The sequence below is a fragment of the Oxyura jamaicensis genome, chromosome 6 (genome assembly GCF_011077185.1).
Source record: "Oxyura jamaicensis isolate SHBP4307 breed ruddy duck chromosome 6, BPBGC_Ojam_1.0, whole genome shotgun sequence".
NCBI lineage: Eukaryota > Metazoa > Chordata > Aves > Anseriformes > Anatidae > Oxyura > Oxyura jamaicensis.
The window spans coordinates 10,331,968-10,357,519 of NC_048898.1; positions in this window are offsets into that span (position 1 = coordinate 10,331,968).

Here is a 25,552-nt window from a genome sequence, read left to right on the forward strand (position 1 = left end):
GGAGATAAATTTTAGATAGAATTAGAAATAACTAAATACATTTTCTGCTTAAAATTTGGAAATAAAAATTGAAAGACTTTTTTTTTAAAAAATCTGGTTAAGAAAATTTATGAGATTTTTTTTTCTTACCCTCCCCTCCTCCCGAATTTTCTGTTCTTCTAAGAGAACTAATTCAGAGAAGTAAGCAATCCAGGAAAAAAGATATATAGGAAAAAAGCTCCAGAGCAGATACTATTTCAGCCTTACAACTTAGTTTGATTTCTTATTTATTAGATTCCCCATTTTAATGAAGTAAACTACACTTTTGCTTTCCATAGGCCTTAAATTCCATGTTCCAAGTTAAAGAGAAGTATGAAATCTACTGTTCCCTCTTATATACACAGATATAAAGAATTCTTTTTATACTGGATCCACCTGTCTTTTCAGATGTGTATTCTGCTCTACAAGTTATAAAATAACGTCTGATTTAACTCTCACATCAAACACCCATGGAAAGAAAAATAAAAACAGCACAACACTATGAGCCTTCATTCAGCAGCAACATTGAAAAAATGATTTCTACACATGAATTCACTTGAAGAAGTGATTTCTCAAATCTTAAGAAAACAACACTTTGTTTGTATTATGTGTCTTCCATATTAATGCAGATAATGCTGTAGAATTTAAACAGACTACTTTGGAAAACTAGCAATCACATTGCAGGTTTTTTCTTCTAGTCTTTTCATCATAAAATTCCTAGGCTGAAAGACTGACAGATGCAAACAACTGCCTGTTCTCTGTCCTGTTAAAATAAATTAAAGGAAAGAAAATGATGCAGCAACAGAAGAAAGGAGAGATGTGTCATTCTTGCTATTATGAAACATACAACTATTCATCTTTTGTACAGGCAGACATGCAGTGTGAGAGCTCAGGGCCCCATTCACAGTGACATCTTCTGGTTCCACTTGTGGCCAGCAGCTGTGGATGAGGCTGGTTACAAGCCTGTAACACCTAGTAGCTCAGCATGGGAATGGTTAGGGACAAAGAACAAGTACTTAAAACATTCCAGCTAGTGGAAGAGAGCCATGGGATAGACATAAATGTGCAATGAATACACAGTCAGAATCAGAGGCATACAAATGATGCTGTAGGTAACGGGATACGTTCCTTCCTCCAATACACATGCACACAGTCATCTACTGTCCTTTCCACATAGAAACATGCTGTGATACCTCTGGAAACTAATCTTCTTCATAAAAATACTCATATTTATTGCTTAATGCAACAGGGAAACTACCCCTTGGAGAGGTGATGGAACCTGTATTTCAGAAACCCGAATAGAAACACAGCTCCTCTGTAAAATACTAATGCTCTACAACTGCTTGAGCACAAAGCTGACAGCTGAAGTACATCTGAGTCAAAGTTTAATTTAAAAGCATGGCATATTTTTTTTTTTTTTATTTATTTATTTTTTTTTTACTTTGTCTGTGAAATAACAGCCTTTCAACCAGGCAGCTCTGTTCTCTCTCAAGCTTCTCAGGAGATTCCCTTCTAATTCCCCCAGGGAGACACCAGCTTAGTACGCAGTAGCACAGGTGACATGGGAGACGACAGCCTCCTCAAGGCTGAGTCTCTACCTCAAACAAACACAAGAGAACCTCTTACCTAGAACACTTTCATGTGTTTTATTTAAGCCCTTGGCAGGCAGTCTCTGAATCAGGCAGGCAGTAATACTTGAAAGATAAATGGGTGCAGTGCTTGTTAAATGAGTGTCTGTCACAGACTGAGCAAAAGGAAAAACTGACAGTAACCCCTGGAATGAGTTAATGTGAAGGATTCTGTTATCCAGGGAGCAATGAAGTCTACTAAAATTATTTAAAACTTCTGACAAAATATATATGTATGTATATTTAACTCAGTGTATTTCAGCTCTATTTTATGGATAAATTTGACTCAGCCACACAAAGTTCTCATGAAAACGTTATAAGGTCAGTTGATTGATAGGAAAACAAATAAATTCCTACAAATTAATGTTGAAAGCCAGCATATATCCAATATCAACTCATATTGCAATCAGTAGGGGACTGTGGTTTCCCAAATAGGCAATAATTACATTATTTCAGCTAGTTTCACACTTTTAAATGTGAATTTTAATAGCTACAACCAATTCTCTCAGGATTAGCTGGGCAGGCTCCTGCTTGGAAAAAAAAAAAAAAAAAAAAAAAAAAAAAAGCGCAATCTGGTAGCCTCTTTTCTCCAGTTTGTATACAAAAATTCCATTGGATTTCAAAGTTCTTATGACATTTCAACATATTCTTAACTGCTGCAAAGGTTCATCATTTCATAATCACAGAGAACCTCTTAAACTGTTCTAATTTATTTCCAGAGTTATGTCTGCCCATAGTTTTCCTCACTTTGCAGCATGGTATCTTTCTTTTCTCACTTTGCCCTTGGCTAATCTGAATATAAATTCAGTGTTGATTCCTTCTACCTGCTGATGGACAGAACTAACAATGGATCTCAACTGTCTTGTGAATATATACTGAAGAGCAAAATTGGGTTTAGCAAAAATACAAAACAAAACACCACAAACAAAAAAGCAACAAACCAACCAAACAACCAAAAATTAGTATTTTTCCACTTGGTTGTTGAACCAAAGTGGAATATGTCTCCTCTCTTTATTTGAAAATTGGAAGTAATTTGTTATGAAAAAGGTTTTGAAGCAGTGAGAGAGGGAAGTGGTTGAGTCACCACCGCTGGAGGTATTTAAAAGATGTGTAAGATGTGGTGCTTGGGAGTATGGTTTAGTGGTAAACTTGGCAGTGCCACATTAATGGTTAGACTTGATGGTCATAGAGGTCTTTTCCAACTAAAATGATTCTATTGTTCTACAGTTCTAAAGTTATCTGGAAATTACACCATTTTTACACCTGGCCTTGAGTACTTTCTCATAACAAATAAGGAAACAATCAGTAACTCTGGAAAGATTCAAGGCTTAAAGGATATCACACAGGAATGGATTAAAAAACCTTTTGCAACTCATTTCATATACTCTTTGAGCTCACAAAACAGGTTCAGCAAATGGCAAAGCTATTTTTCCACTGGAGAGTGCTTAGTAGACAAAATTCCTGGAATACTACATCATGATTTCAGCGTTGATTCAGTAAGCAATATGTCTATGAAGTTTTATACATCTGTAACCAAATACAGAAGATGTAAAATACATGGAGAAGACTTAAACGGTCCTGCATATATAAAAAAGGGAAAAACACATTCTACCTGGCAAAACAAAAAACACCTGTGAATTGTTTGAAATGCAAATTCTACTCATATTTCTGAAAAGTGTCAGCTTTATCTAAATAAAAATAAGTCAAACTCTACATAGTATGCAGTGTTTAAAAGACATTCATCTGCACTGCCCCCAACAAGCACATTTTAAATCCTTCTGAGAGACATTTTTGTCAGATTAAAGATTTTTCCTCTTTTCAAAGTTGTATATTACATTTTTAACACTCGGTATTTTACAAGCTGAGTAAATATTTTACAGGCTTGACAGTGTCAACAATACTTGTATATAATTATACTGTACAAAAAAGTATTTATTTGGCATGCAGCGTAACTTACAATATGCCAAAGACACTGCAGAGGAAATGTAGCAGACATTATTTAATTAGTTGCATTCAAGGAAAGCTTTGCAAAGCAAACATACAAAAAACGTGGAAATTCTTAGTCCCCTTGCATGTTATAGAGGGACTGTAACAGATGCAGAGGATTATTTTTACTTATTTATTTATTATGGAAAGTAGAAAACCAAACACTACTAACAAGACCTTTGCAATTCAGATGGCTGGTACAGAAGGTTTTAATAACTTATCCATAATAAGTAGAATCTAGTAGGCAGAAGAAAAATTGTTTTATTTGCTCTTGTACCTTCATCACTAGGTCAATTTCAGATGTAATTTTCACTTATTTTTAACATATTCTTTGTTAAGCAGCACTGTCATGCTTACTTGCAGTATTTTGATTTATTGTGATATATTTTGAGAGAATGGATGAAATAAATATCCCTAGTTTCACAACAGTACTGCTTATATGGGTAAAATGTGGCACCAAAGTCACATAGGAATAGGCTGCCTGATCCTGAATCTACTGAAGTTAATAGTGAGATTCCCATTGGATTATCACGCAGACAGGATTTCACTCCAAAGTTCCTGCCATGTAGTCAAACTGCTTGAATTAACAGGCCTTATTCTCCTAGGGAAACTCAGTGGGGATTTGGAGCTTGCTTCGTGAACTGCATGCATGCGATTGCTCCTCGGGTAATATAAGCTGTTCATACAAACTCCATGAGCAAACTTATTTGTACAGACTGCAATTCTGCCTGCATACAAAAATGCCTGCTGTCATCAGGTATGAACAAATCCTCTTCATTATGATATTAAGATAAATATTTGTAGACAGAGTAGAAAATTACTCCATTTAACCACATAAAAGTTTTAATAAATATTTCTGACTCAGAAATTGTGTGTTTTCCCTTAGGTCAAAAATTAGAAAGCTGTAATTTGTTCACCCTCTCTTATCAGTAGAGTTTGTTTTTTGTTTGTTTGTTTGTTTTCTCCAGTTAAATTCCTAATGCTAAATAACCTTACCTTCAAGGAGATATTAATCTGCATCACAAATATCAGTGACTCACCTCAAGTATATCACATCACTGAATATATATGTATGCAAATATATACGTATACACAGCAGAGAGAGGCGCCAACAGAAAGGCTACAGCCCTTTACCTCCTTCCCCATACTTGTATTAGTGGTAACATCTCTCTTCCACAGATTTAACGTTTAAGGACATTTGCCAAAAATAAACATTTTCTTCAATTCTCTAGAACATCAACTTTTTAACAGTGCGCACACACACACACAGACCAACTTGGCTGCCTGGGCTCAGGCAGCGTATACAAGTAACCTTCCCATGTATTCTCACCTCATTAATACTTCTTGGTCATGTTTGCAGTGGGGTTGCTGGGATGACTCAAGAGACTGAGGATTCCTCTTGTTGGTAAGGTTTGTACAATTTTGACAATGTTTGTACAGCTTTTTCTTGGGTATGAACTGGAGGAGGGCAAGAGGCAGGTTTAAATTCTAACTCTGCCAAAACAACTGACCAACTTACCAAGCTGAGGAAAGTGACCTCTTACCTAACTTAGAGCAGCTACTCGTTGTATTGTACAATACTCTAAATTTGTAATAATACCATATTCATCCACTTAGTACATGCGTTTCTGTACAGATCAACAGGCTAACGTGCTTCATTCCTCATGTCACTATTGAAGAAAATAACTGAAAGAGGTAAAAAGTATGGCAGTTTCCTGTAGTAAGTTTTATATATATACTTTTTTTTCTATTAAAAAGTCTTCAATGTGTAACGGATTTTAAAAATGGCACCCAGTATTTCCAGGTAGCTTATAACAAAATTTGTATTCCTTGATCACTAGGGTTTCTTCTTTCTAGACTAATTTATAAAAGGTCTTTTTCAGTAGACGTCAAAGGAATTTAAGGCAGTAAAATTCCTCTTTCAAAGAGGATGGAAAATGAACTTTGGAGTTGCAAACACAAGGTTAACTTCCCACAAGAAAAGGATTCCTCTTGCCTCAGGAATGCTGAATTGATTAGTCATGCTACCATGTCTGTCTGATAATTTCAGACAAACAATGAAAGTTACAAACTTTACCCAGCTTTTCCATAGCCAAGAGCTGACCTAGGGTCAAACCTTGAAATGAAGGTTCTTTACCTCTGCTTACCCAGGCTGTTTACCCAGGTTCCTGTTGTGAAGAAGGTGACTTCCCTCCTTCTGTTGTCAGAATCAACTCAACTAGTGATGTCTTTCTAAAAGAACAACGGGACTGACATTGATTGTCCCCACTTCCTTCCATCTCTTTCTTTCTCTTTTTTTTTTTTCTTTTTTTTTTTTTTAAAGCTTTTATTTACTGTTTTGGATGAGAACACAGGGATCTGAATTTTAAGAATAGAGAAGTTTCTTCCAGAGTGTATGCTTAACTGCCAGAGTGGTTTTGACTAACGTGTTTCTTGGTGACAGGCAAACATTTCTGCCAATGCAGCCCAGGGGAAAGAGGATAAACTTGTGTGCTGCCTCTGCTAAACTAGACAAATTTACTGTTCATTTAAAAGTAGCAAGGACCATTACTATGTATACACATAGTAATGTGTATCTAAATCCAAAATCCAAACAGGATTTAGGAGTTTCCCATCCTGCTAATAAATCTTTAAGGTTTACTATGCTGCAAATCAGAGAAATGGCTAAGTATTGTGTAAATGAACTGAATGATCACTAATTTGTCTTAGTTTCTGATTTAACTAAATGCAGGTATTTACAGCCAAAGTTGCAAAACTCTACAAAGTTTGAAAGTAAAGAATTAGGAAGTTCATTTCTGATGCCACAGAATCTAATCTGCACAGACTATAAATAGTTTAAAGTTTAATTCTATCTTCTTCTGTAAAGAAGAGTTCAGTTTCTTCCAGCCCCCAGGGTGTGCTTCTGAGATACAGCTTAGGCAGATGTTTTCAAAAATCAGTTGGACTAACTGTATTTAAAACCAGCAAGAAACAGATACAAACATAACAGTGAAAACAAGTAAAAAACATGATTCCCATGAAAGACATGGGGAGAAAAGAAAGAAGCAATAAACGCTGTGTGACTTATCAAAAATAGACTACTATTAGATTAACTATATTTGAAAAGGTAACTGATTATGAGACAGATTTTATGAATCTAAATTGTAGTAATGATTTTGAAATGATGGCACACCAAGTATTATTTATGCTGGAGGAGGAGTGGTTTGGAATAACTGTATATAAAGTCCTATCTAATGGACAGGTGATAATAGGCAGTGCTAAAAGACAAGATATCAGACTGCAAGGAGGTTACTAGCTCTTGAAGGACTGAAATGAATATAGATATAATTTCTAAATTAATGTACACAAAGTAGGAATTCAGTAATGGCAGTCATAGCTGACATGAAATTATGTAGCACTTTAAGAACAAAGGTGGATTAGGATTTTACAAAGAAAGCCTGATTGGCCTGCAGAATAGACACAACAGAAATAGAATTGAAAAAGCCTTTTGAAGGACAAGGACTAATTTCTGCTATCAAGTGGGAAAGTTTTCATTTGAAGATCATGGGAAAGGAAAAACTCCCGTATGCTACTGAATAAAAGGAGTCAAAACAACACAAGTTTGAAAATAGAAGACATTGGGAAACAGCAAAAGTTGACAGCACTAGCTAAATTGCATCTGGAATATTGCACAAAATATAAGGTATGTTCAGGAGACATTAATTCAGACAAGTAGAATAAAAAAGTCAAGGATCCACATACTCCTCCAAGGATGGCACATATCAGAGGAGTTTGACCTGCTTTGTTTAGTAACATAAAATGTTACTTTTACTTAGTAATACAAATACAGGAATTTCGGCCTATAAATAAGTAAAGTGGGTAAACTTTGGGGTAGGCAGAATTAGGGAAAGCACTATTTATGTTTACTGGCAAACTGGCACAGAAACAAATGATGTAGTACAAGACATCACATCATTGCGCTTGATGTTAAAGAAAGGGATATTATTAAACAGCCACTGAAAACTGTCCAAGAAAAACTATCCAGCAGTTTTTAACTCTTATCAAAGCACAACTGTGTTAACACTTTCTGATCATCCAAATTCTTCCATATAGAATGACAGATTAAGCATTAAATTTATGAAGCATCACTCAGATTTTCTTCAGGACTGTACTCTTTACAGCTGCCATTAAGTAGTTTCCAGAGTGGAAGTGTTGTTGGCAGCAAAATACCATTTTTAGTACAGCTTAATTTTACATTTGCAATGTCAGTATCTCCTGTTATATCAAACAAGGGACAATACTGAAATTCAGTGCAGTATAATTAGTGAATATATGAAAACAATCCTGCATGGACAACTTATTTATCACTCTTCAAATATATTTACTGAATATTAATTCTCGCATAATATTGCCCAGGCTGAAACTTTCCTGTCCTAAAGCTATATAGTAACTTTATATCTGCAAGTGGATATGAGAAGAGGGTTTATACACAATAATGCTCTGACTACCAAGTAAATTTATTTACAAATTACTGAAAGTAGAGACTAGAAAAGCCACAATAATGCCATCTGAGTATTAATCATGGTTTCTTAGTACGTACATTGAGAAGTCTGACTGCTGTTTCTCACATAGAAAGTACTGAGGCAACACAGATTTAAAAGAAGCAAGAAAACCTAATAAACATTTTTTTCCTCTTATTTTCTTGTCAAAACAAAGAGGCAATTAAAAAGCATATTCATAATGTTTCAACTACTTCTGTTGCCTCTGTATTGAGTCATCTGGTGTTTATGCAACAAGAACAAGAAAAAACCATCTGATAAAAAGCAGATCCAAATAATCCCGCTTCTCAACTACACCCAAATGTTTTAGTTCTAGACATATCAATATGACTGATGCAATCAGTTTCTGGCAGATGATAAAATACAAAGAACACATTGACACTGGGGGGAGGGTGTAACTTTTTAAAAGCTTTAAGTACTCCTATACAGTAACATTTTCCTCATAAAATAAAAGGTTAAGGCATTTTGTACAATAAAGAGATCTGTTCCTGTTAGAAGATACTGTTTCTGATGGAAGCTGGGGCATTAGCTGATTACTATATAAAGAAATCAATGATTTTTATTTTTTTTTCTAAATGATGCAGATAATCCCAGACATTCACTGATGGCTAAATATACTTCTATTTGTTTATCCGTAATAAATTAAAATAGCTTAAGAATGAACAAAGATAATTGATTCTCTTTAGTTGCATTGAATTCAAAGCATGAAGGAGTGATGCAAACAAGATGTTCCAAATTATTGTTCTTTGAATATATATCTATGTTTATCTGTCCGACAGCTATCTTTAAGCAGAGTTTGATTTAATCCTACATTTAAATTAAATTTTTCATTTTAAATTATGAAGGCCTTGTAAGAAGAACAGTCAGGAACCTCAACTTCAGTAGTTATCTAAAGGGCAAGTAACAAAGATAAATTCAGATCTTTAAAAACTTGGTCATTAGACCTCAGCCAGCTTTCTGGTAATGTTAAGATTCCCTATTAACATTAATAAGAGTAGGATCAGATCCTAAGTCAGGGACCCACAGGGAAGGGGCTGGAATATATAAGTATAGCACAGCATGTGGAATATTTAGGGCTAGCTTATAAAAAAGGAATGACTTTTTCAACAAAAATGTCTGACCTCCACAGTGCTTCATGAATACACTTATTTAGAGAAACTGATATAATTTGAAAAGACAACTTACTGGTTGTCCTTTTCAACTTACTGCTGGTAAGTTTTTAATTCAAGCATTGGCGCTTACCTACTAACATTTAGCCATCAGTAGTATTTTCTTGCAGAGTAGTGTATTAGCAAATTGAAAGTGTAACTGCACATTTTAAGCAATAATAGCCAACACAAGAACTTTCTGATCTAAAGAAAAACAAACAAACAAACAAACAACAACAACAACAAAAAAAAAAACTGAACTTGTTTCTAAGATCGATAATGGTGAACACAGAAATTGTAATGCTTACAACATTTTTTTTCTCACCACCCTTAATCAGAAGAATTCTAGTCAGTCCTTCCAATGGGTAAATCAAGAAATATTTCATTATTCTAGAATATTATAGGATCACAACATTCGTCCTGTTACTTGTTGGCAATAACCTTATCTTGACCTAGAAAGCTACCCAGTCTTCAACCTCAATCGAAGTTGGATCTGACCACAATACTTAACAAGCAGCCATTATTAATATATTCAGTCAGTTCTGGGACTATAATGTACATTTTCTGACAGCAATTCAGTCATACTTCTTTAGAAGTAACACCTTTTATTCCATGGTAAGCAACTCAGGTAAAACAGCAACCACCACAAAACTCACCTAGGGACTTGCAAAACATGAGGAAGTATTTCTGCACTTGTGATGCAGCTCAGAAAGGTCAGGAAGTTTATTGTGGCACACATGTAGGCCATGAAAAACATCTGACTGGAGTCTATATGCATAGAGAGCATGACACAGACAGAGAAGTGTGTAGAGCCGTGCATTTGGAGGCAAAAAAGTAGCTCTGTGGTTCTGCCCATCTACACCTTCCATTTCCATGCTCAGTCTGTGTTGTTGGTCAGTTAATGCGACCCAGGCTTCTCAGGCTTTGCTCTGCCAACAAAGCTTATCCAACTCTCCTCAAATGAAGTGCAGCTATTACTGAAACATTTGTGGCACCAACCTTCCCATATTGCTGGTGGCCTTTGACAAAACATTTATTTTCAGAACCTGACTGCTAGGTTAGTGAACATAGTTAAATTTATATCCCCCATTCTAAACGTATTTCTATTTTTAGTACATTGGCATTTTTTAATCTCTGCTAGTGGGTTTTGAAACATAATGTCTCATTTGAATACATTAGCATATCAGTACCACAAGGTCATTACAGAATGCAGGAGATGAAAGCATTTCTACACACCATTATTTCCCAAGAAAAGTAGGAGAAGCAACAAAGTAAATTGCCTAATATTTTGCTAGAGTATGAAAAAAAATAAAAATAAAATAAAGAAAAGAAAAACCACACCAAGAAGAAATCATTCCACAGGCATTTGATACATCAGTTCCATGGACAGCTTTGGTCTAAGCAGTTGTGCAGCCCTTTGCCCTTGTTGATTTTCAAAATATCCAATATTATTTTTCATATGTAAACATCACATATGATTAAAAAAATCAGCACTAAAAGGAAACACAATATTTTATTCATTGTTGCTAAGCAACTCTTCAGTTATATCCCATAACACTTCTGGTCAGCATTAGTAGCAGAACAACAAAAAAGAACTCGTCTGTTTAATAGTACTGCTTACCAGTGAGTGCAACACAGTTAATAGACCGTGTTTGTGCTTTCTTTGACAATTTAGAACACTCTAATACCAGAAAAATACTTTAACGAACAACTCTTACCATGACAGAGAGAACCATGGTCTCCTGTCTTTGTGGATTCAGAATGAAACGTCTAATAGGCACATAATCAACCATAGATGAGCTCTCTGAAAAAGGTGTTGCTTTCATTAAAACTGTTAGGTATTTTTCTGTGGTAAGTACACACACTTGAAATCTTATGAAGTCACAGGCTGCATGTAATCATATTGTAAGATAAGATGTAAATTTATGATAGTATTTCATCCTACAGCTATGCAGTAACTTACAGAAATGCATATTCAAATCAAGGTTAACAATTAGAGCCATAAAATTATTTCTGAATGTATGTTTTACTCATCAAGGAAATAGTAGCAATCAAGAAATTTTGTTCTGAACTTGTTCACTCTCACTGTGCATCCATGGCTGTAGTTTGGATACATCCATCCACAGTACAGTTGAGAATATACAATCCTGCACAGAAAATTGACCAGTAGCAAAGAAAAAGGTCAGCACCAAATTATAATTCTGTTTGAAGTAATTCAATTCCTTCATCATTCATTTGCTTTCATTATTCTTCAAAGAGACTTTTAAAAAAAATACTCCTCCCTTTTTGATCAGTACAGCAATCAGAAAGTCCACAAGCTAATAATTTTCCACTAATATATTGAGAAACGGAGGTGGAAATTAATTTAGGAGGCATAAGGGTTTTCTTAAATTATAGGATGTTTCACAGGGTACTTACAGTGCTTCTTGAACTTTTGAATTTTCAGACTGATAGACTGAGCAAAATAGCTGGTATTTGCAATTTATAGGGCATTGATGTATCCAATTAAGACACAGAAAAGGCTACAGAACTGTGTGAAAACATCTGAGGATATGATTTCAGGATGCAAGGAAGTTTTGTTTCTCTTTCTGGTTGTGACTGGGAAATAACACATTTAGTAGCGTGATTCCTTAGGCAAATAAATAGAAATTTATTAGTTTAGACTGTAAACATTTTATATCCAGTAGGGTACCATGCACATTTCAATTTTTTCAATCTATTGTTCATTCCCCCATATCATTAGATGTGCCCTGCTCCTTTTGACAACAGGAGCTGCTTGCCAGACTTCTGTCGACCTGAAGAGTCACCAACACCGTATTAGCGCTATAGGGTGATGATGCTCTGCCTGGAGGAGCACAGCCGCCAAGCACAGAGACACTTAGATGTGCCTGGATGTGCTGCTTTTGTACATGCCAGCAATGGCAAGTCTGACAATGGCAGTGGTGTATAGCAGGACAATTTAAAATCTCAACTTTGCTTTAGTCATTGCTAAGAGAGACATACAGTGTTATTAACACACACACACACACACACAAACTAAACCAAACACACAAATCTAACCAATAAAATGTACATAAATCTGTATTAAAAGCAAACACTGATTCATATGCATACTCCTAGTTCAACGTAAAAACTTCAAGAGATGGTTGCAGTCCAGAGAAACACTTCCCCTCCCAACCTGCTTTTCCAGTGGGTTGCAAGTAACAAAGCTGATCTGCCAGATCAGAATCTAGCAGGAAGGGAAATAGGATATACTCACTGTTAAATATAACCACTGTTTCAAAAAAAAAAGAATTAAAAGGAAAAAAAAAAAAAAAAAAAAAAAAAGCCTCAAGGTACAAGATTCTGTGGAATGGAAATGTGTCCTAAGGAAATACTGTTTATATTCATATGTCTTTACACCCTATCCCAGGTATCTGTTAATGGCTGAATTTTTATTGGATCCAATGTATGCATGCTTATTTACTTAGGAGATTCTTGTTATTTGATATTACGCTCTCTACTGACAAAACTGAGTCCCTTTATGATGATTTCACTAAAGATATTTTCACTACTTTTTGTGGGATCTAAATACATGATTTCCAATCACCAACTCTTTTCCATATCAAAACACTACCTAGAAAAAAAAGGAGCTGCCATTACATGGTCTGTAGTTCCATGCTAAATTTGCATAAAACTGAGCAGTGTGGAAGGAAGGGAAACAGGGCAAGTTAGGTAGGGATGCTTTGTTTTTGGAAGCATGGCAACTGCTCCAGACGTGTGCTGAACACCCTCTGATTTTTATTTTTTTGTCATGCCAGGCCCCAAACTGGACACCACATCTAAATGTGCTGAGTGGAGAGGTGAATCCCTTCCCTCACTGTACTGGCCTTGCTCCTTACACCAGGGTGCTTCTGGCTGACTTTGCTGCCAGGGTGTATTCCTCACCTGGGTCCCACCACTGTCTACCAGGGCCCCCAGGGCCTTTCCTGCAGCAGTCAGGGCCCAGCCCATTCTGCTGGCATGGGCCCCGCATCCCAGGACAGGACATTGTGTTTGTCCTTGGTGAGGTTCCTACAGTCTCAATCCACCCATTCCTCCGGCCTGCATTGGTCTCTGTGATCAGCATCCCTGCCCTCGAGCAAATCACCTGCTTCCCACAGCCTGGTGTCACCCACAACCTGGTGAGCAAGTCCTCCATCACCTCATCCACACCAGTTGTAAAGAAGTCTTGATGGGTGCCAGCATAAACCTGAGAGTTAACCCACTTCTTACTGGCATATAGATAAAGTACAGCCCTCTGGCTTTGATCATCCAAACATTTTTTTTATTTTTTTTTTTGGTGGTGAGCCATCTGGTTGGCCACCTATCCAGGTTGTAATACCTTCACTAGGACATGAGAACACTACATGAGACTGATTTGAAAATCCCAATAGCATTTGTTATTAAGCTTGTGATCTTACCCTCTGAGCACTGAGAAATGCTACTGGTCCACATTTAACTATTGATGTTTTCTACTTCATGTTTTCTATGTTTTTATTTTTTGTTAGTGTTTTTCTACTTCTACCAACTCTAAATAATTTTATGCTCGTATATACAGTAATTATTTTCTCTTACAAGTAAGAGAAATTAACTTCCAAATTAGTTCAGAGAGCTAATAACCAGTAAGCTGTTTGAGATACTATCAGTACAGCAAATTAGCAGAAAAAAAACATCATTAAAAACAAGTTAAATTCATATTTTAAGAAGTAAAGATTAGATATTTGAAACAGATAGAAATTATGAAAGACTACCTTTTATCTGACAGTTAGCATGACTCTCTAATCTATTAATGTTGTTTAAAGAGACTTCTGCTGTTACTATTTGGGTAATGAATAGAAATATCTTAGCAAAGCATAGCCAACTATCTTCTTATGTTCCAGATCCACAAATAGGTTACTTACAAAACCCTTAATTAAGAAAATGAAGGCAATTCAAACTTTTTTTAATGGTAATTTTCATATCAGCAACCTTCAGCCAAGTAAAAGAGAAACTTTTTTTTTTTTTTTTTTTTTTTTTTTGTCAAATCTAACAGAATGCACAAGTCCTAAAGCAACGTGTTGGCAGCAATTATTTCAATTACTGATAATGCTATGTAAAACATTCTCAAGGGAAATGCAAACTTAAGATACACTATTTTAAAGTAACTTTTACCATGTTTAGCACAATACAACTTAGGAGCTTTAAGTACAGAAAGACAGACATCAATAAATATTTTCATCAGAAAATATTGTCTCAGCATCTAAGCAGAGGGCACAAGAAATTTCTGCTCCAAACTGTGCCTGCTTTATACTCTTTGAGTAACTCAAATGAATTCAATAGATCTTTGCCAGGAAGGTGTTACACAGTGTAATGGTGGCAAACACCTGGCCCATCAGCAGCTATATAAATCAAATATCTAATGGTTCAAATTCAAGTTAAGCTAAGAAAAAAATGAATGGTCAGGCACCTAAATGACATGACAAGAAGCGGATTCTCTTCCTTGACTATATTTTTTTCTCTAGCGCTAAAATATTAGAACATGGTAAGTTGAGAGAAGATACAATAGGCCAATCATTTCACAGCATTTCCATAGCCAAACAGCAATCACAAAATGGAAAAGATAAGAAAAAGAGTTACTTAAGTTTCAAACTATACCTTACTGTGTTGAAAGTTTTCAAATAAAGTATTAGGGCAAAGTTGTAAGAAAAAGTGCATAATCGTCACTTGAAAATACCAACAAAAATAATGAATATTTTATCAAACACAGCTTTCAGTGAATACTGCTTTAGGAATCTAAAATTTCGGGTCATCTGAAAACATGCAGTTGAAGCTATAAAATAGACTTCTGTCCTCATATATATGCATATAAGCACAATGATACAATCTCTACATTATCCTGTATGTAGGACTATTGTTACACACTATTTTGGCATGGCATTTACCTTCAAAGTTTAAACGCCTCTTACTTTCTCTGAACAGAGAATTATTAATTCCTATGACATTATTCACCACAGCATCTCAAAGTGTTTTATAAGTGTCATTTGACAGATGGGGAAGCTGAGACAGAATCATGAAGCAGCTTGCACAAGGTCATGCAACAAGACTACAGTAAAACCAAGAACAAATGTCATGGTCTAATAGTCCACCTATTAGACAGATGGATGTACAAATATTACACCCTCCATCATTCCTCCTACCTCATAGTTAGCAGCAAAGATTTTTATATTGATTTGTAGGTTTTCCTTCACATTATACGGATTTTATGTTCTTCCACATTGAATACATTTTAAATTTATCCTGCCTGTTGGTTTTATTCTGAATTAAATTTTATAGAAATTATTATTCATTCTGCTCTTGTGGCTTGGAAGAGCAGGCTCAGGTAACAGAGACTGAAACCTAAGAACTAATCTAAAATACAAATCCTCACAACAGATCACAGGGAGTCACTGGAGCTTGCTCAGCAGCCTAACACATACAGCTTAAAAATTTTGATCAGAGACTGAGAGAACAATATATAGTACCAAGTAATTCTTGATATTTTGCTGAAGCTGCTTCTAAGGCTCTCACTGCCTCTAACTTTGCTCCTGCAATTTACAGGGAGATATAAAATAGAAGTTAACTCAAGTATGCAAGGTTATTTTATGGTTTCTATACACATTGCAGTCTCTGTCTTGCATTTGTTTTCAACTCATAGTCATCAAGTCTTTAAGGAAAGCAATGATAGGTGTCTCTTGAATTTCTGCATAAAAATACTTTGTGGACCTCTGTAGTTTTATCACTGGGCTGCTCCCTTAAATTGACTTCATCCTTAAGCAGCAATTCCATTAGCATATATTGCTTTTATCTAGATCTTTATAGCTTTTTTTTTTTTTTTTTTTCCTGGAGAATTTATCCCATCAGTGATATTTTTAACTTTTGATATAGCTTCTCTAAGAATTCACAGCAGTAGCTATTTCAAATAATTCTTCCTTTTTGGCAATATGGCTACTGCCTCCTAAGACACATTCATCTCTTTGTCAAGAAAGTATTCCTGTAACTTACAGATAGTGGGGCAAACTTCCTCCTTTTCCAGTAACTTTACATAGGAATGAGAAACGTGTTTATAGGGTGATTCATAATTAGGCTTATTTTTAGTCTTGTAGACTCCTGAGAAAAACGGGGAAAAGGAAACTTCAGAAACCTCCCATCTACTTCAGTTTTACCTCTTATGGGCCACTAATTACCAAATATTTGAAAAACATTTTCAGTTTTGTATAAGTGATATAACTTTTATATCTTGTTTTCAGAAAAAAAAAAAAAAAAAAAAAAAGGTGAAAGGAAAAAAAAGTCTGACATATAATAGAGTTAGTAGAGTTAGTAGTTTCTCCATGGAAAATACTTTTGATTTGGCTTTATGAAGGCCAGTTTATGAAACTTGCATACGTTTCTCTGCTTAACACCCCAGCTATCCAATCTTCATTACATATGAGCATATTCAATCAAGCCTGGGAAAGCTCTTCCCTTTGGTGCAAGTTTCTTAACTGCAGTTGTACTGGGTCTGGCTGGGGTGGAGTTGACTTTCCCTGAAGTGGCCCATACAGTGCTGTGCTCTGCACTTGTAGCTAGAACAGACCTGCTAACACAGCACAGCCTTTGCTTGCTTTTTTATTATTATTTTTCCCCTCTTTCTTTTCTCTTTAATTGAATTATCCTCATTTGAACATGTGAGCCTTTGTCTTTCCACCATACTTTCTTCTCCCCCTCTTCTGTTGCGGAGAGGGGCGTGAGAATGCTTGTGGTGGAGTTTGGCTCCCCAACAGGGTAAAACCACCACAGCAGTATTTATAAATGCTGCTGACAGATGATTCAAATTGCATTAAAATAATTCAGTTTCACCTCATCTAGAAATACATATTAGAACAAAATTCAGCAGAAAAAAGAAAGGAGATGAACATGGGAAAATACAGTTCAAAATGCATTTTGAATACTCCCATATTTTGAACTGTATTTTCCCATGAAAATACAGTCCTTCATGAGCCTGAAATTAAATCCAGTGTGGAGGGATAAACTGGGTCTTACCTTACAGTAAGCATAAAGCAGATAAAAAATATAGGAGCCATTATTCTCCCACAGAGACATCCCCTTTTTTTTGCATCCCATTTAGACCCTTTGCTTTGCAATATCTCAAAGACACAGCTTGAAGACTGAACTGAAGATTAGTTTTCAAACTTATCCACAAGTGCATATTCTCATATTTCCAAGTGGGCAAGTATTACAGTGACTTTGAACAGCACTGTGAGCCACAGGCGCTGTCTTATTTAGAACCAACGTGATTATCTTAAAGCAGAGAAAAAAATTCTAATACTTTGAAGATAAAAAGTAATATTAATGATTGGTTGTATATATATGAGTTTTAAAGTAAGATCTTAACTGCATTTCTTAAGTCTTTCTCAGTTCCAAGGTATTTCACTTACGAATATAGTATATATGCAAAGTCAAATGATGAAAAAAAAAAATGCACGAACTGTTGATGTGCCATTGTATTACGTATTCTGCTACAGTACAATAAGTAATTTCCAATTGCACTGGAGCCTAAAGGGATTGAAATATTTGGAGACTTATATAGTGGCAGAGTTAGATGAAGTATTTTGTACTGAATGATTCAATTATCTTGAGAAAGGTTCCCAGAATTGAATGGTTTGAATAATCACTTTTTTAAAATGCATTTTTAGAGATACTATTAAATCTTGTTACAAATAATAATAATATTAATATTTAAACAAAACAAAAAAAAGCATGATAAGTTATAGCACATGGATTAGTTTTGATACAAATATTTTGTAATGAGTATTTGTAAAGCTGAGACAAATTACACTTTATTCTTCATAGAAAATTCTACTGCATTAGCAGATTTAGCTTATTTACATGTTTAATGTAATCTCCTCTGCTGCTCATTTCAATACTTTCTGATATGGTGATTATTATTAAGTACCTTTGCAAACTATGCTTACTCCCACCACCACAACTAGAAAGTCATGAGAGGACTGAAATCTTTTGAAGCTGCCTGAACTTCTAAAATGGTCACTGTATCCTCATGTAGTCTGTCACACATTACTTCTTCACTTTTCTAAAGTTTTCATTTTTAAGAATTTCCATCCAACAGAATAATGAAAAGAAAAATGAGAGCAAAAAAAAAAGGTATAGTTGCAAGTAATGTTAAGTGTTTATATAATAGCACTAAAATATAATTGTATATTTTTGTTTTTATAGATGTTTAACAGTAACCAAGAATACAATGGTGAATACAGCATGCACCACAGTGTGCTTAGGTGCTCAAAACATTCCTCAAAGTAACACAAATTTCCTTGAAAGTATGTGTAGAAGCTAAAATGTCCCTTTCATATAAGACATTGTTTCAAATCAGATACATATGGGTTTGAGAACCTTTTAAGGACCTTGTATAGATTCTTATTTTCTGGTTAGTTACTACTGGTTATGTATCCTTACAAGAAGAAAACTAGCAGTGTGTTCTGAGGACTACTGCAATTTAAAATTGATTTGCCAGCAATGGTCACAGATGGAGATTACTTTCTGAGAAAGAATGAGCAACAAAACAGTCATAGTAGAAGTAAGAAAAATCATAGTACTGAACAGAAACAACAAAGTAAGATGCTGTGATACTCTACTATTTTATGTCCCTACCTTTATAGCAAAGGTAACATCACATAGAATTTTGTAATTTAATAAAGGAAGTATACATAAATTCTTGTAAGATAACTAAAAACTAGTGCATATAGCTGGAGAAGGAAAACACTTCTCAATTACAAATGAGCACCACTTCTTTTTTCTTTTTTTTTTTTTTTTTAAATATACATCAGTGTAGAATTGTACACTCTCCACCATTTTTGTCCGAACACTTTTGAAGTTAAGCAGGTTTCATACACATCCACTTGTCAGAGCATCACTATGGACAGATACATGTTCCCTCGTATTGGTTTACACTAGGTATTAAGATCAAAGCCTGCCAACACAAATGTTCTCTCCCACCAGGTCCTCTCTACAAATGTGAAGGAGCCAGGTAAGAGCCATCTGTTATTTTAAAAGTACAGATGTTAACTTGTTTTAGAAGACCTTTCCTGAATATCCTCTTCAACTGGAAAAAACTCAAGATTCTTTGCACGGGGAAGCAATGCACATATTCTGAAAAGTAGCAAACAGCCCTCAGTGGAACTGTACCTTGTTAAAGTAAGTCAGAAAGGCAACATTTACAGGCTCTAAAAAACTATGCTAAACATCAGAGACAGTCAAAAAAAAAAAAAAAAGTTGGCAAAAAATTGAATATTTTTTTTGCCAAGAATTTTCTTGATAACTTGGTTTGTTAAATTTCTGAATATAGCCTAATTAGCAAGACTATTCAAGTGATCTGTCAGCTATACAGATACTCCTTTTTCCTGTTTTCTTTCAGTTATATCTTTTTAAATTATGTTTGCAATTCAAGCCTTACTCCACCTATTTTTTTTTGTACAGTGAGTGATCTAATAATCATCCCTATTTTTACTGTTTTATAACTTGAATCTTGCCTTTATGTTATGAATTCTATTCCATTCTGTCACACAATTTTTTCTTCATTAGTTTCTCCTTTTTCTCCCCTTTTTCGTAGTTGTGCTCTCACAAAAGGAAAGCATCCAACCCAAAGACCCATTTGTCAAAAAGCAGAACAATCTGTCAGTCCCTAAACTTTCAAATACAAGTAATTGCTATTACGACTTGATCTCAGTAGTAAAATTAGGATAAATGCTAATGTGCTAATAAAAGCCTAAAACATCTATAATGTGTGTGTACATGTGTATATATACACATTGCATGAGCAACATACAAAGTTCTTTTGCCTGTAGTCAGCTACCATGATTTTAAGTGTACTTTAATTAGTCTGAACATTTTCACTTTTTAAAATTTCTATGTGGAATCAAAGTGTTTCTGAAAAGTAAGTAGCACCTATTTAAGAAGACATGAAGCATTAGGAAAAAAGCCTTAGTACATGTTGTGCACATTATCTAAATTAAAAGGAGGGACTATTCAAAAACAGTAATGATACTGTAAACAAATATATGAAGTCAGATAAAAACAGCAGAACTTCATTTGCAGGTAACACAGAAGTTTCCAGCCCTTGAAATGACCAATAGATTTAGTTTTGTAGTTTAAACAGGAAGTTAGAAACAGGTTTCTCTAACATAACAATTGTAGGTTTTTTTGGTACAAGAACATCTAAGAGGCCTATGCTATTGTATATGGTGTGGTTTTAGTTAGCAGTTTATGGGAAGAAACAGATGTTCACATTTAAGGATGAAAAAAAGCTATCACTAAATTGTTTTATTTTCCTTCTGGGCACATTTTGGCATGCGTTTCTGTGGAAGTACTATTGTAATAATACTCACTGATTGTCTGCTGAATCTGTTCAAAACCAACCAAACAACAAAAAACCTTATCACCTTAAGCTTTCTTAATCTATATATGCACAGCTGTTGCTAAATTTTCTGATCTTAATGCCATTTTTGGATATAAGCTCTAAATAATTTTCTAAAGTCATACCTAAAACTGTTTACATTTCATAGCATGACAAAATTCAACAGAAAATTATATTGTTTATAACCCATTCTTTATTTCTGAGTTTTAACTATTTTTAGGCCTCAGTTAACAAGCTTGTTTAAAAATTATAGAAAAATTAATTTTAAAGTCTTGGTTACTGAATACTTGAAAGCTCCATGGTAATTGTGTTGGCATGTTTTCTTACCCTGCAGAAAGTCCTGGGTAAAATGAAATTCTTCACTCCTCAGCAGAAGAGAAAGAATGTAACTCATGCGCTTGGTGGAATTGCAGAATAAGAACCTCTAAACAGATGGATCTTCAGAAGAAGCTGGTTAATGATAATCTTTAACCCCATGTCCTATTGACACGTCAAAAACCTTTATTCAATACCCAGAAATCTTGTCAAATTCAGCCTTGGAGATATTCCTTTAGTCTCCTCAAATATTTTTCTACCTGACTATACCTAAATTTTCCTGAGTTTATGCTCAGTTCATGGGTATTAAATATATATATATAAATAAAAAATTCTGTACTGGTTTTCAAATAAGCACTCATATCAGATATGAAACAAAAAAATCTATGTCAGACCATGCTTTGGTTGTTGCGTGAATTACACTCAAATGTGCAAAGGTAATTAAAAATTGTACTTACTGAAATGCTAGATAAAATTATAGACAAATCAATAAATTCCTTTGTGATGTGAAATGCTGCAATGTAACAGTAATAAAGGCAGGATCATATTTCCTTGAAATAATCATATTGAAACCATATAGAAGCCACTGGTACTTTTTCTTAAGAAACTGAGTTTGTTTCTCCAGTGGAGACTAGTCCTTAATACACTTTTCTGTATAGAAACTGTTACCGCTCCACACAAAATTCTGATTTTACTTATTAAATGTTCTTCACTGCCATTAAACTTCAGAATATGGATGTTTGGATCCATAGATCAAACAAGATATGATTCATGCAAAACTATCATATTTTGTTGCTTATCTCAAATATTATAACAGGGAAATAGTTTTGTATTACATACACAAATATAGAGTAGCTTAAAGAGAAAAACACAGCTAGTCAGAAAAAAAAAAAAATATGACTTTTTAAAAGGCAATGGGAGGCTAACTGTTCCACTGCTACGTAATACCTCAGAACAGCATACCTAAAACAATTTTAAACTATGTAAACATATTAAATTACTTGAATTACTTGCTTCTTGTTCTTGGACAGATCTTAGCTGAATGATTAAACTGTGTGTTGTCTTGCTTTTCTGTCTGTTGGGACACATTTTCCTGAAAGTGCTGGCAAAAAGAGATGGGACCATTCAGTGATAATCTGCACCTTATTACCTTCACATGGAAGATACCCCAAACCAGGAAACACCTTTGAAAAAAAGTACTGGCAACAGACAAGAAGTTTGCTGAAGGTTGTTTAAAATCCTTTCTGATCTATACAGCAACCTGGGCTTGACTAACCTTGGCTTTGATATGTACATTTAGCAATTTTTAGTAGTAGGTGTCATCAAGAAGCAGACAAGGAAAAATTGTGGGTCAGCTGGGGGTCATAACACATTTTCAACCTTAAAAAGAAAAGCTTTTAAACCAACTGCACATCAAAGTTTCTATTTACTTAACAAGATAGGTTCTGTAAATTCTGAGCTCTTAATACTGTTCAACTTTTACTAGCTGTGAACCTATCAACTTTTCTCCTTTCTTTATTCCAAGAGGAAAAAACACCCATTTTATATATTCAACACTCAAAGAATCACTCTAACCTTTGATTAGAGTGCACCTCTATGTTTCCATACTACTGGTATACCCAAGTTCTTACAAGCAGAAAAAGTATTTAGGCTCAACTTAAAAATTAATAGAAGGCATAATGCTTTTTAAAAACCTATTTCCATGGATTTACCCTTCTGAATACCTTTAGGCACCTGACAAATACACAGTAAGGTCAGAAGAGCAACATGCATCATCAAGATGCATATCCATCTATATAGAACTTTTCTACAAGGGGCCTAACAAGTGGGACTGATTGAGAGGAAACAATCTTTTTTTTCTCCACCCTCTAAAGGGTCTTCAAAATCTATCCAGCATAAGTTTCAACTTGTTTCTTTCCTTCCTTATAAAAAAAATTTAAAAAATCAAACTTTCACAAAAATTATCTTCTGCATGAAACAATAGAAGAAAAGGACAAAAAGCAAAAGTATATTCAAACAAGAGACCATGAACAAGTTTAATGTCACTTCAAGTCTGAAGCACAAATAAGTTTCTGCCATGAGTTAGTACTAGGTTGTTGTTTTTTTTTGGTTTTGTTTTTGTTTTTTAAAGAAACTTTTAAAGAGTTGTCCTTTTTTTTCCATCACATTTCAATTCTGAGTCTCATCTCTGCTTTCAGGTTACATGCCACGTTATTCACATGAAATATGACTTCGGTCTTATGTTGCTATCAATGAGAGCATGCACGTGTAGCAGTGCAATTAGAGTGCTCACCTGACACACTGCTTTGAGATTCAGCAGCTATAGTTTCATTTCTTCCTTGATTCTCAAAGCAGAAAAAAAAAAAAAAAAAAAAAAAAAAAGGTTTTCCTCCCTCACCTAAAATTTAAATTTCCATCAGTCTTCTATCTCCTTTCTTGCATAGTTTGATAGCCCACTAGTCAGAAACTCTCATGCTGAATGATTTCAAGGCTAACAAACATTCCAACTGAGTTTATCTGCCAGGTGCCTACAGAAAATTCTTTATTTGATCTGAGACTTAAATCCTTTTCTTTGCAGCTTCCTTGGTCTATCATACATCAATCTCACAGATTTGAAAGTCTTCAAGATATTGTCTAGAATGAAGGTTTTGCAAGCCATGTAGCCTTTCATTTTAAATTACTATTAATGTTGCTTCAGAGTCCCTGTTTTTCTGACAACAACCTTATCTGCTACTACAGAAATCTTGGCAACACACCAGTTCACATTATGTCTACTGAAGAAAATTTTTGCACATGCCGAAGAACATTATATGCTACATCACCTTTGGTAGTTCTTATGTCTAATCATCCGAAAGAGCAGTACATAACCACAAAATACTCAGGTCAGAACATCAGCAATCTCAAAGTCACGTTAAGAATTGGCATACTTTTCCTTTCCAGATGAGCGGATTAAGAGACATTGAATTTTTCACTTGGTGGAAAATTTGCTTTGTGATACATATGAATTAATTAAATTAATGAACAAATATACACTTATGCCTTAGTAGCTTTTGAAAAAAAAGTGTAAAGCACAAAGTAATTAAAGTAATTAGCTGATACTAACTATATGTAGCAACTTCAGGACCTCAGACATAAAACATTTCAATTCAGCCATATACAATTACAGGCATCAAGAGAAAGTAATTACTCCTGTGTGACTGACAGTCATTTAAGACTTCAAAAATCTAGAAGGACAGAAAGATCTAGGTTCTACAAAGGACAGGTATTTTAAACTCAAAGTCATGTCAAAGACATGATTGTTATTTATTATTCCAGCTAATGTTTCTGGCATATGATAAAGTAAACCAAGGACTAACGCAGCCTCAGTTGCAAAATTTTTTTTGTTTTGTTTTGTTTTGTTTTGGGGGGGGGGGGGGGGGAAGAGGGGCAGAGAAGAGGCATCTCAGCCATAAAGAAAGTAGTTCTTAAGATGTCTTATTCAATTATTCAGTTCTAGACTTTATAAGGAAGCAAGTGATGGGAGATTGAACAGATGAGACTTAATTTCAGAGAAATGAGCTCCTCCTTTTAATCTCATACAGTGACTTGGATGATTCTCTGATATTTCCCCTAATACCTCCAATATGGAAAGGCAATAATCGAAATCTCTGCCCCCTCTGTTGGTGTTTATTGACTCCTGAAATAACATTAGGTCACAATGTTTATGACACAAGAAAGTCTGCAACTGTTTGATTTTTTTTGTGTTGTTGTTGTTTTTAATGAAGACTAATTTATTAGTGCCAGTGAAAACTAGGAGTCATTTTATAATTTAAAGCATCTGAATCATTTTAGGCAACTTTTTATCATTTTAAATAATTGCCTGATATGTTAGTTTGATTTAGGAGAGATGTTTCTAGGTTACCAACAGGAAAATGAAGCTATTGGCATGAAAGAATGTACAGACTTCTGGGCAGTCACTATCTCCCACTGCTTTTCTTGAAGGGGAAAAAAAAAAAAAAAAAAAAAGCTCAGGTCTTTGGGATTTTGTTTACATGTCTCTGTTCCACCAGAGTTCAGCAGCAACTACGTCCATACTCACAGTCTTTTGGGGATTGCACTGACCACACTATTAGGTCTGCTCTACTCCCAGCCAGCTGAGAGAGTTCCAACAGAAAACCATACTGATTAACTTTCCTGTCTTGCCAATGTGTCTTACTGTACCGGCTCTGGCTGGGAGGTTAACTTGCAGCAGCCCATACAGTGCTGTGCTCTGCACTTGTAGCTAAAACAGCAGTGGCATCACAGCAGTGTTTTATCTGCTTCTGAGCAGTGCTGGCACAGCATCAGGACTCTCTCTAACCCTCCTAGGGGGTGGGCAAAAAAGTGAGAAAGGAACATCACCAGGGCAGCTGACCTAAGAGGCCCTGCGTCAAGGACGTTGTCAAGTATCACTCATTTGTGGGAAGTAGAGAGTAATTTATTTCCTCTGCGTTTCCA